At 38.9% G+C, this 13,735-nt stretch overlaps 1 protein-coding gene across 1 annotated transcript in view; it reads right to left on the bottom strand.

Moving 5' to 3' along the window:
- Positions 1–627, bottom strand: part of nid2b (nidogen 2b (osteonidogen)) — a 64,707-nt gene extending 64,080 nt beyond the window's left edge. Inside the window, exon 1 of the mRNA XM_077221000.1 lies at positions 394–627. The gene's annotated coding sequence lies outside the window, so the exon portion shown is untranslated. The remainder of the gene's footprint in view (positions 1–393) is intronic.
- Between the last annotated feature and the right edge of the window lie 13,108 nt (positions 628–13,735).

Genomic DNA, 13,735 nt, shown 5'->3' with positions numbered 1-13,735 from the left:
CTAAGTTCTTTCTAAAATTGGAACGTAAGTGCACTTTAAAAAACAAACAAAAAAACAAACATATTTTTGCTGCTTGTTCTAAAGCTAAAGCAACCCAAATGCTATATAAATAATAATATAAATACTTAATCCCTTTGTGCTGGGAAGACATTAATCATTTTTGTTGCATTAATTGAAACTGGGCAGTGCATTAGTCTAGATCAGGAGAGTAAATGTTGAAATTGTGGCTGTGTTGCATACTCTCTTGACTAGCTAGGTAGCCTGCTTAATTTGAATAAGTATACATTGTGACCGCTAAAAAAGTATGTTCTATATATTGTATGAATGTTGTTTGCATGTAATCTGGATGTAGGCCTACTACATTTGCCATTTTGTCATTATCATGTGACCTACCAGTTGCATCTTCACTGCCATTCACAAATCCTCTCTCGTGGATCATATGCACACTTCAGAATATCTCCAGAAGTAGGTAACCCGGGTACTTTTTGCATACTCTTTTGTAGGCTACTGTGAATTCGGACATACTAATCTTTGGTTGCACCTTTTCTTTTTACGGAAGAATGTAGCTAGTAAGTCATAAGCTCTCCGTAAAGTAATGCGTAGCCTCACATGACGTTTACCCTCAATGATATAATAGCAGTATGGCAAGCCATTTTAACTTTTATTCATTTCCAGGATATGATTTCTTGATACCAACAATTCAATTTTAACTAGTTAAAATTATAGTTATTGATATCAGGAATTAGATTTATACTAGTAACAATGGCAATTTTTGATATCAGAAATTACATTTCCACTAGTAACAATGCTAATTCTTGATATCAACAATTATATTTTTACTAATTAAAATGCTCATTCTAGATATCAAGAAATGTATTTCAACTAGTAAAAACTATAATTCTTGATATCTGTAATTGTATTTTCACTAGTGAAATGTCACCATAGGCTGCCATTCAAAATCAATTGTTGATATCAATAATTGATTTCTGACTAGTTGCAATTCCAATTTTACATATAAGAAATACAATTCTTACTAGTAAAAACCTTTATTTTTGATATCAAGAATTCAATTGTCACTAGTTGAAATGTCTATTCTTGATATCAACAATTGAATTGCTACTAGTAACAATGTTCATTTTTGATATCAATAATTCCATTTTCACTAGTGACTGTTAATTTCTGATATCATGAATGTGATTGTTACTAGTAAGAAAGCCATTTTAGATATCTGAAATAATATTGATATCAGAAATACATTTTCAGATATCAAAAATGAAAGTTTTTACTAGTAGCAATTAAATTGTTGATATCAAGAATAGACATTTCAACTAGTGACAATTGAATTATTGATATCAGGAATTCACATTCTTACTAGTAACAATGTAATTATTGATATGAAAAATATATTTCTACTAGTAAGAAATCAATTGTTGATATCAACAATTAATTTTGAATGGCAGCCTATGGTGACATTTCACTAGTGAAAATACAATTACAGATATCAAGAATTCAATTGTTGATATCAAGAATCTAATTGTTGATATCAAGAATTAAATTGTTGATATCAATAATTAAATTGTTGATATCAAAAATGTAATTGTTGATATCAACAATTGAATTGTTGATATCAAGAATTCATATCCTGGAAATGAATAAAAGTTAAAACGGCTTGCCATATAGCAGCCTTCAAATGTGTAAGCAGAAGTTCTGTTGAAATGCCATGACTTATTCTTGATTCTAACTTCTTTTGCCTCATGTAACTAATGGTAAAATATGTTTCCATTGAACTACTGAATCATAGATATGTTAATATGTAAAAAATATTCTGCTTTTGAAATTAAAAAGGATCAGTAAACAAATACTGATACAAAAAAAACAAGAAATTACATTTATTTATTGTTATTGATTTTATTTGACATGCAAACATGTGGCATGCTGTTTAGGTCGGGTTAGTGTTGAAGAGCCTGCAACAAAGTAGTTTTTTCACATAATGTTTGCTCTCTAAAAGTGTAAGTGAGTGTAAATGTCAGCATTGGCATATACAGTGTGTCTAAAGGATGGAAGTCTGTCAGGTAAACAGTCCGGTAAACAAGAGCTATGGTCCAATGGTCACTCCAATGGTCATTCCAATGGTCACTTCCTTGTCTGAGACTTACACATATTTAATTGAGTTTTGTTTTAATGTGCAACCCAAAAATATTTAGCTGTGCGTAAGTTGTAACTTAGTGCATCTTTACCTCAAAAATCAGACTGAGTTGTAATTTATGAAAAGCTGATGCACCTGGTCCCAGATTCCCCCAAAATCAGTGCTATAAAATCCCTTTAGGCCTGCTAGTGTTTTGTAGAGTTGTTAGTTGTTATATACTTCATTATGAAATTCCCCCTCAGCTAACAGAAGGCCAAACAGAAATGTCTGTGGTTCCCACAGAGACCAAGGGTTTGGCATGTACAAGTGAAGCAGCTGTGTTTACTTACAAAAGTTTACTCATGCTCTCTTTTGAACCGCCTTGAGCATCAACAGTTTTAACTGTCTTTACAGTGGCTGTCTGGACGTCCTTTAAGAGGAACACACAAATGCTTCATGTAAAGTTGGAATCACATCATCTTTGCAAGCATGCATAGTAATGTTTAGAAAATGAACATGAACAATCTGCATAAAGATGTAAATTAAGCAGTATGATAAAGTTTATTTTACGCCATAATCTTAGTTTGTTTCAAAATGTTCAATGCACAATGGCACTTTTTTGTCAGAGGTTTTTTTTCTTTGTAATATAAAGTAACATTAAAACTGACTAGACTAAATTAAATTTGTATAAATTAAAATTATTTGAAAATTATCGCATTTCATTGTTTTACCCTTGTCTCAAACTAAGATTTTTAATCTTCAATAATGTTGTTTTTTTGTTAGAAAAATATGGCCCTGTTTACACCAGTGCGTTTTTGTTTTAAAAAGTAGAACTTTTGTTATGGCTCCAGAGTTCCCTATCGATATGGTTCACTCGAAATGCGTTGCTAGACGCATTGGGGAAAATTAAATTTTCTGTGATTACTGAAGCCTTATAGAATCACGCAGTGCAACTCCATGAGCTAATGGTCGTGCCAGGGATCTGCACAAACCTATGGTGCTATAGCCCGCCAAAATGGACTGGACTACCCATCTATATAAGCGGGCATTTCACAGTAGGATCTCTGATTAATTGTCCTTCAGCGACGAAGATCTTCTCTTCGCTGGACTACGATACAGAAGAAGGCCTTTTCGCCATCAAAGAGCCTCGCAGCGGATCAACCTGACTCATCGCACCCTGTAAGCAAGCTGACGACCTGCCAGCAAGCTGATTTACAGCACTCTGCAAACAAGCTGATTCTGCCGTCTCCCTTGTGGCTATCCGGCGATACAAAAGAGCACATAACTGAGCAAATTTTCAAGTGCCGTTGCTGCAAACGTTGTGAAACTTTTCATAAGCACAGTGAGTAAATTGCCTGGCAGGGGAAATCCCACGCAGAAGCAGCGCTCACCGAAACGAGCTGTTCTTATGAGCAGGAGTCTCTCCTCTCTGCACACACAGATCGCTTTCTTTTCAGTGAGCGGCTCCGCCCCTCTCACGCTCTCCCATTCTCTTCCTCCAAGGAACCTCGAAGGAAGCAACAGCGGAGCCAGAGGAGTGAGCTCATGCCGGCGCAGATCCCCGGTGCCTCACTATCCCCACAAAGAGAGGATTCTCAGTGCTCTTTTCCCACACAGACCAGCGCCCCTCTTCTGGAACGAGCAGCCTGGTCTCGTTCAGGGGATCCGAAGAGGATCTCTCTGATGACAGTATGTCATTGGTGGCTTCAGACACGGAGGATTGGTTAGGCTCACTGGATGATCCTGTCCCCCGTTGTCTAGAGATCAGAGTGACACTAGAGCTGGGGTGGATAGCGAGTTAATACGCATCCTCTCAAAGGCAATCGAGGAGCTTGGATTGGAGTAGTCTACTCCTGAAGAGCCAACACGTAGCCACTTGAATGAATGGTTCCTGCTGGTGTGCTAGTAGCAGGTACCTCGTCAGAGAGCAACACTATTCTTCCCCGAGGTCCAAGACGTGGTGCGCCTCCGTACTTCAACCTTCACCGCCCTTACCACTATTGACACGTTGATGAGGGCTATGAGAAAATCCTCCTCTGGATGAAGCTGTGGCCGAATCCGGCCCTAACCCTGCCGTGTTCAGAGAGGTGCGCAGTGCACCTGACTTGGCCCAGGCTATCAGCAGAGCCAAGAGGGGGTTTAGTGGTGTTGGAACGCCACTTATGGCTAAACATGATGGAGATTTAGGACGCAGACAAGGCTGCCTTCCTCGACACCCGAGTCTCCCCCACCGGCCTGTTTGGCCCCACGGTGGATGGTTTCACTGATCATTTCACCGCTACACAGAAGTCCTCGAAGGCAATGAGCCACTTCCTGCCCAAGCGCTCCAGTTTTGCAACTGCTTCAAGTAGCCAGAAAAGTGTGCCAACTCAGCAGCCCGCGAAGCCTGCGCCTTTGACTGCTCAGCCTAAGCTAGAACCTGAGCCTTGACAGAATTCCCTCCAAGCACTACCCCTTCCTTAAGCGCCAAGGTGCCTGGCCTAAGATAACGCTGGATCCTGTGACACACAGGTGATCCTGTGATCCTACAGGAAGGAAGAGGAGGGGGCTACGTCTCGCTGCGGCCAGACCAACCCCCCAAACAGCCTCGAGTTTGCCTTCCCACCCCCTGTTCAGTACCGGGTGTTGGAAGCGATGTGCTTGTTGCAAGCATTTATGCACATTTATGTCCACGCACCCACGCAACTGACCGCTATATCCAACAAAATAGAAAAAATATTCAAGAGCATCCCCAGTGTCAAATTGAGTTGAACAAACTGAACAAAATCATATGAGGTTACACGCTGCAATTCGCTCGCAGGCCCCCTCACCTTAGGAGCGTGGTCTGCACGTTGGTAAGGACCAATGTGACTCACGTCCTCCACACTGAAGTAATGAATTTGCTGGTGAAAGGGATTGTAAAAGTAGTTCCACTGGCCCACAGCAAGTCAAGCTTTTAAAGCTGCTACTTCCTCATTCCCAAGAAAGATGACAGTCTCATACCCATCCTCGATCTCAGGCATCTGAACCACGCCCTTATGAAACAGATGTTCAAGATGTTAACATTGAAACAAATCATATCGCAAGTGTGCCCAGGGGATTGTTTTTTCTCATCATGAAAATGACACAACAACTGAACATGACATTACATTCTTGCACTGCAGCAACACACAGTCCATGTAGTCATAAAAATACCCTCGAGGACCATACTCATATAACGTAGTCTTAGTCAAGGTGTTAAGTCTCAAATAGTAGAAGGTGCAGCAGCGGTTATCCAAAAACTCTTTTGTATGGTTCTTGAGGGAGGCGATCGCCCTTTGTTATAAGGAGAAGTCTGATGGCTGCTAGATCCGTTTTATTTCTAAGTCTGGTGTTCTGTAAAGTCTATTCAATCAGGTACAGTGAGGCAAAGCTACGGAAGAGGATTAGGGCCAAGCAATAATACAAAAATAAAACCATCTCGAGATTAAAGTCATTACAATGCAAAATTAAACTCGAGAAAAAAAACTCGAAATACAATCTTGAGAATAAACTCATTAAATATCGAGAATAAAGTCGTTGTCATTTCACTGTCATTTCATTTAAGTGTTATTTCACTGTCATGTCACTGGTTGTCATTTCATGTTGGAAAAACCAAGTACATTGCGCAAATTGGACTGATATTTTCTTCTAAAAAGAGCTAGCCGTTTGCAAATTCTCTTTAAAGTTCGTATGCTAATTATTATTCTGTCATAATTAGCTAAAGTTGATAGTATTTCTTTGTTACTGAAAGAAAGTCTAAAATATAGCTTAAATAAGTGACCCAACTCTGCCATGTCCTCTATCAGTAGGCTATGCAATAAACACTGATCGAATGCGTTATTCTCTTAGTTTATTCTCTTAGTTTATTCTCACGATTATTTCGACTTTTTTCTCGAAACTTAACAAGTTTTTTTTCTCGAAACACAACGACTTTAATCTCGAAATTTAATGAATTTATTCTAAAGATTGCATTTCAAGTTTTTTTCTCAAAATTTAATGTTTTTTTTCTCGAAACACAACGACTTTATTCTGGAAATGTAATGAGTTTTTTCTCGAAACACAACGACTTTATTCTCGAAATGTAATGAGTTTATTCTCAAGATTGTATTTCGACTTTTTTCTCAAAATTTAACGAGTTTAATTTGGCAATATAATGACTTTAATCTCGAGATGGTTTTATTTTGTTTATTATTGCTTGGCCCTAATCGTCTTCCGTACAAAGCGGATCTAAAAGCAGAAATTACTTTATTTATTTTTTTAAATGAACAAGCCGTCATCAGATTTGGAGCAATGTGACGTACTTTTGCACAAGCCACGCCCAAGACTGTTGATTGACACTGCAGTTTTAGCGTAGACCCGCCCTGAGTGAGCAGTACAAAAGTCCTTTTAGGCAAGTCATGTCACTCGGCCGCCATCTTGGCAACGCCTCCGGGCAGCTATTTCGGACTAACAAGACCAGACTCCTAAATGAATGAACTCCTATCTAAATGAATGGGCAGAGAGTCAGAACTGCACTATCACTTGTCACCAGGACATAAAAACTGCATGTATAGAAACAGCAGTAAAATATGATAACGATCGCTGAAAAAGTTTGATGACTTTGCCCAAAAATAAGGTTAAAAACGCCCTTTTCCCCACAGGTTACACTTTTACTACGCATGCGCAAGGGTTCTCTCCCTCTCTGCCGTGCGCGTGCTACCCGGTTTGAAGAACAGTATGTGCGAGCTCTTGCTCGCTCGCTCTAGATTCCGGGAGATTTTAACTAATTTGCGGGCATCATGGAGCCGCTATTAATATGGGAGCCGCTATCAATATGGGGGAGACTCCCGGAAATTACAGGAGACTTTGGATGGCTGATATTTACACAACTCACACCTACACTGCAAATCAAATCTGCCGCCTTTTCAAACAGTAACATATTTTCCGCTGTCGCAAACCTCAACTGTGCGCATGCGTCAGTGGAACCAGACGATAGGCTTAAATGTTTCCTGGCTTGACTGTTAAAAGCAGACGATTGGCTTTCCAGCGGGAGGGGCGGGACATGTGCATACAACTGACATCTTTGGCGTTACGGGTTTTCCTTATAGACCTTATGCGCCAGAGAAACAAAGGCGCTGCCATCTTTGGAATATTGTCTTTGAACTTCCATTTTTGCGGTTGCTCTGAATATTTCTATGGCATTGCTGCCCAGGAGTAAGCTTTTGAAGTGGATTTACTTAATTTAAAGTTAACGAAAGTTATCATGAGGATTGTAATGTTTAAAGCAGATGTCTTAACAAATGTCAGTAGACCGGGAAGATTTTAAAATGAGACGTTCATTCATAAATAGCAAGATCGTTGTGAAAAAACAGACTGGAAGACAAAGACAACGAGCGCAGCGCTTAAAAGAGGCGGGGCTACATAAGGTCTAAATAGTTGTATTGAGGATTGAGGAAGTGGCATGTCTCTATATAAATAGTCTCTGGCAGTACACAGTCCACCATTGTTTCGAAACGATTGAGGTGTTTCGTTGTTGGATATAAGAATGAACATAGCAGCCTTCATTTACTGTCGTTGTTACTCGAGGATGGATTTGTACCAACTGTTCTTTATTCAGCTTACAGTCTAAAGTCTCTGTACAGGGATAGACACTAAAACGGAGCGTTTTTCTGAGCCCCAAAAAGTGACAATTTAAACATGCTGTAAAAAATGATCTGTTGGGTATGTTGAGCTTAAAATACACATACAGACTCTGGGGACATCAAAGACTTAATTTACATCATATGAAAAGGGGCATGTAGCAAAGTTCGTTATTGTAGGGAGAAAGAAATAGACGGGGTCGGCTTGCTGTGGATCATGTGTTTTATTTTAATAAACTCTTCAAAAAAGTACTTTTTCAAAAAACAAGTTAGCTCAGTGCGCTCTCTCACACAAACTCTTTAATAACTTCTCATTCAATATAATATATCTCTCCGCTTCCCGCTTCCAGGGGTGCTTCTCAATATCCCTCCTCGTCTCCTCGCTCCTCTGTCCTCCATCCTATGACCCGGAAACCAATCAAGCACAGCCATCTTGAAGGACATCTCAATTCTCTAATTGCACCGCGAAGAGTCGAGGATCGAGGAGTGAGGAGGCTTTCAGAGGAGTCATGAGCGAGGATACACAGGTGTATCCTATGCGGGAGTGTTTTATTGACTAAACGTGACGCACGTATACATTCTCCTCCCCCTTCACATCGGTCACAATAATTTGAATTTATACGTTACCCTTGCTGTTTATATAAACTACACATCTCACATATTTCAACAGGGTATCTTGCTTTATTATTATTCATTATGCATTTCTTAAATAAACAAACTTCAACAACATAAGGGCAGATCCTTTGAGCGCTGCTGATGACGCTATGAAGTGACGCTCGAGTGATCAAGTATTCCAATGTATAAAAAAAACTTTCATTAAATTCCTCCGTCCTCACTTTCCTTGCGTCCTTCCCTCACAACCTACAGGGGGAGGAGCTGAGGCGCTAGGAAAGGAAGCGAGGAAAGGAAACGAGGATGCACAAATAAGAAATGAGAAGCACCCCAGGTGGCTTTTATGCTTCCCCACTGCAATTGACCCTTCGCTAAGCCCCGCCCTCCCTACTGTTGCTTCGCCTGTCAAGCCTTCGCGTCTGGCACGTTTATTGTGTAGCTATGCACCGGTGTCAGACATTCCCAATGAGATAATTAGTAATTTTTGGCGAACATGTGAAATATCTGAGAGAGGAAGTCAAAAGGGACTGCAGTATGCATTCGAGGGATATATCCACGACATAATATGCAACCGATAAGCGAATAATTTCATAGAAATTTAAGCTAAAGCGTACCAGCGCAAGCAGCAGCCATCTCATACACTGACCATTCAAATGGGAAACACACAAATTGAGGAACAGCTATGTTTGTGCACAGCAGGGTAAGTGAAATGTGAAAATAATCTAATAATTAGAAATCAAACAGTTTATCCATAAATGTTGTGGAATAACACTAACACCGGGAAAACCGCGATCGGATTGGGTTAAAGTTACTCAGTCAGGGGTAGTAATGTTAGGCCGTCAATTAACAAAATGCTGAAATATATTTTAAAGTATGTCAGTGAGTCTCCGTCTTGTCTTTAATCGTCTTATTTTACGTTAAAATATGCATTATGAACAAAGAACCGTCATTATTTCCAACTTCCAAGCAATAGGTGTTTTTGTTAATCCTGTCGACATTTAGATGTGAATGGTGTCTCCCACACTGCTTGAGCCACGCACATCATTTCTCCCCTTGGCATTTAGATTTTCGGCAAGGAAAAAAAATCACTCCCCCGTCCAAACTTTTATACCGGGTACAGGGCTCTCAAGTCTCACACACGCATTTTAACCCGTTCACACGCTCACACGCCACACCTTGTATTTCTCACGCTGAGGAGTAAGGGAACTTGTCCCGCTACACAATTAATGGACGAGACGCAGGCAAACGGAGGGAAGTTCTCTGCCGAGTTCATAGAATCTGTCTCGAGTTATACAGAGTTAAATGCTAGCTACCAGCCAATCAGAAATTAGAATTAGTTGTTTCCGGGTAAATTATGTGTTCCCGCTGCAAGCACGTTCGTTACTAGACAACATGCGCACACACGGAGTGGAAGTTGAAAGAGCACGATCTGATGAATGCGGTTTGCGGACATCTTCATTTACTTTATTTTTTTTTAGCATTTTGATTTTACGATTCCTGGACGATATCTCTTGCCTGTGAGATAAAAGACAGTGAGAGCTGATGTTGAGGAGTATAGCCAAATTCGTGCTAAATTATTTTTGATGCATTCAAAAACTCTCCAACTGCTTTTAAAGGGGTCATCGGATGCAAAATACACTTTTATAAGGTATTTGCAAATAAATGTGTCTTTGCAGTGTATGGACACAATCACCATGCAATGAAAAAAATCCATTCACTTTTTTTTAATCCTCAAAAAGCCATAAAGTTGTGGCTCATTATCATTTAAAGAGACATGCACCGAAACGGGTCACTGTGAACAGAGCTGTTTTTGAAGAGGTAAAAAGGGTGTTGTTTTACACAACCATTGAGAAATTTTAACCAAAGTATGTTACGAACTTTACATGAAGACCCAAAAGAATCATACCAACTTGTGGAAAATGGGCATCCGATGACCCCTGTAAAGGTGACCCCTGTAAAGCCATGAAAGGTGTTGTTATGACACAATGTTATGTACATTGAGCACTGATGTTCAGTTGGCTTGTTTGGGGTCAAATTTATTTTTATTTTTCAATAAATTTGTATTTTTTAAATATAACTATTACTTTATTTGGATGAATTTGTCTTTTTATCAGATCTAACAATTGTTATAATTTCCATTTGTGCTGGTCAATTATGAACAATAGGCAAAATTGAACTGCTAGCAAAAATTGAAGCGAATTTGGTTGGGTCGAGGGACCGCTGCTGCAAATATTTGGGTGGCTCCTCCCCTAAATCTCACTCTAAACTTTTGATAAAACTTGAGAGCCCTGCGGGTATCAGATTTACCAACATGACATCATGACTTTGCGTAAACATACACGCCACTTTCAAGTCAAGTGGCGTGTTATCTATACGCATTTTGAGCAATCCGCGTGTATGTCCACGCCGAAATCTTTTGCGTGTATGTCTACGCCATTAAATGTCCGAGTGATTCCGCGTGTATGTGTACGCCGTTAAGTGTCCGAGCGAAACGAAGCAAAATCTATATCTACATCTGTGGAGCGATCTTTTTTTTCCTAGGATGGTAGGAGAACACTCATAAATGGTATTAACCCCAGTGACGGGTAGGTTTAGGGACGGGGTTGGGGTAGGTCATATATCTATATATACATAATACAGTAATATAACGTTAAGTCAAAGGCGTTGATAAACACGCTGAAAAGCGATTATGCGTGTTGATAGCACGCCAAAAATGGAAATACGAATTGGCGTGTCATACATACGCCATGTCATGAGATCAGTCTGGATTTACACAGTCCATAGGCGCTTCGGCATGTTTGCCTCGCTCGAAAGCTTGCCAGACCCTAGTTATGGTTGATAACACGATTGGCCAGTGGTGGTTTTCGGGCGTGGCTTAGCGAAGGGTCAATTACTGCAAACCAGTGCCATAGAGAGAAAGAGTTGCGACACGCTTTGATGTCGCCGCTATGGCTGTCACGTGGTTCATGTAAGCCCCAATAGTTCCAAAACATACGCTGGCTGTCATGTTCTTCTATGGGACAGACAGCAGCGATTACATTATTGAACGGTAAATATAAAATAAAACACACACCCAAGTACTTTTTCAGCTGTTGCTGCATTATTGCATTTAGTTAATGTCAGTTTTGCATTTGGAGAGGCAGGGTGAAAACGAAATACTGTATATTACTTAGATTTTTAGGGTTTTTTCGGAGGGAAAAGCTTAGTGTTCATGTTCGCATGGGTAGTTGCACTGGCTTTAGCGGCTCATCTGATGATGGACGTCTCATGATATTTATTTTAGCACAACTGGGCTGTATTAGGCTATTGATCTGTGATCTTGCTAATAAATTCCGATTCAGCCATTAGCCTACCTTCGTGAACACGCAAAGAGGTCTGCAGTGGCGGTCCGTTTAGAATTCCAACCAACATAAAATATATTAATTACGCTGTGCATGTACAAATGAATGATTTAGGAGGGAAATGGACTGCTCCCATAACGTAGAAAGCAACGACTATATTTGCAGCAATGTTCGGTAAATATTAACTTCATAAAATGAAACCGGAGAGATAGTTAATGAGTGAATTAACTATGTTCCTAAATACGTAGCTAAATAACTGTTAACGGGATTCATTTCAGTATGGCTAATGTACCCCTTCATCCTACCCTAATCATAGACTAAACCATTCATCAGAAAACACACATAAATACATGTATACGATGTACTGTGTACAGAACACATGTATATATATTTCAATCACACATTACTAACCCTAACCCATACACATAATATATTAATTGTGTGTGTGTGTATATATATATATATATATATATATATATATATATATATATATATATATATATATATATATATATATATGAATGCATGTGTATTTATGTAGGCCTATTACAAAAACACACATTTTGACAAATATGCATAATATACACACACAACCCTAACCCATTTAAATAAATGAATGGTGTGTGTGTATGTATAATGTGTATATATATATATATATATATATATATATTATTAATAATATTATATATTATATACATCAGGTTACCTTAAGTTAGCTAACGTTAGTGTCACATTTAGCTATAGCTGCAATTAACCTATTATCTTCCAATAAACTAACTAAAACTGGACTAGATTTACGAGAGGTCGGCTAATGTGTGTAAAAGTAAAACAATACAGTAATTTCATTAATTTACCAGCGAGCGTACTTCGGAAACACTGAAAATGAATGGGGTTCAATGCTGGAACTATCAGTGTTTGGAACTATTGGCTGCTCCACGACACACGTTACTTCCGCATTCCAAAGTTCCTATGGCGGTCTATGGGAGTGTCGCAACTCTTTCTCTCTATGGCACTGCTGCAAACTAGATCAGGTGTTCGTCATTTTGCACTTGACCTACTTACTCGTTTTGCTCGTCTCCCAGCTCTCTCTCCCGTCACACGTCCTGAACCACGTGTATATATATATATATATATATATCTTCAAACATCACAGTTTATGTAAAATTTTCAATGAATTTCTCAATTTTTGGAATAAATAAAAGGGAGTAAATGTAGTAATAATGTGGTTACATTTTTGTTAACAGTAACATTCAAAACTTTCACTCATCAATAAAATGTTATTGATCAGATACAATATGGCTTTAGTTAAAAAGCTGTGATTGTTTTATAAGCTTACATTACAGCTGCCTAACAATTGTGGTGTCATTTCAATCACACCGAACCCCTACTTACCCCTGTAATTGTTTACCAAGGACACAATTGTGTTAGGGTACATAATTAAAAAAAAAATTAGAAATCATGTTTTAGTAAATTTTTATTATCACATAAAAAGTCATAATTAAGACATATTAAGTCATACCTTGAGTTTATGTATAATTATGAGATAAAAAGTAAAAATGATGAGATAAAAAGTAAATTATGACACATTAAGACATACTTATGTGAAAAATTAAGTTATGACAATCATAAAATAAAGTCAAAATTAGCAAGCATTTGATTTGTATTAAATAGTCGTATGGAAGCCCCTTTCCACCACACCCCCCCCCCCCCCCCCCCCCAAAAAAACATGCTTTTGTAAATCAAAATTGAAATTATGACATAGCAAATAAACCTGTCGGGCACTCTAAGCCGAATTGTGGTTGAGTATTCTGTAATGATGGAGGACTCAGAAAAAAGGAAGAGCTGGATCCAAATCTAGTCAGGGATTTATTAATGAAAACACACAGCCAAGATCCAGGAACAAAACAAATAAATCCACAGGAAAACAAACAGCTAAATCCTCCAGAACAGAACTGAGTCGCACCAACATACAGCCAAGTAGGACAAGACCTGGCCAAAAACAACAAAAATCGCAGGGGTTTAAATACACAAGGACTAAC

The sequence above is a fragment of the Siphateles boraxobius genome, unplaced genomic scaffold (assembly GCF_051911475.1).
Source record: "Siphateles boraxobius isolate OS27281-9 unplaced genomic scaffold, OSU_SipBor_1 8, whole genome shotgun sequence".
In the NCBI taxonomy this organism is placed as follows: domain Eukaryota; kingdom Metazoa; phylum Chordata; class Actinopteri; order Cypriniformes; family Leuciscidae; genus Siphateles; species Siphateles boraxobius.
Note: the sequence above shows the minus strand (reverse complement) of the source record. Positions and strands in the feature narration are given on the sequence as shown.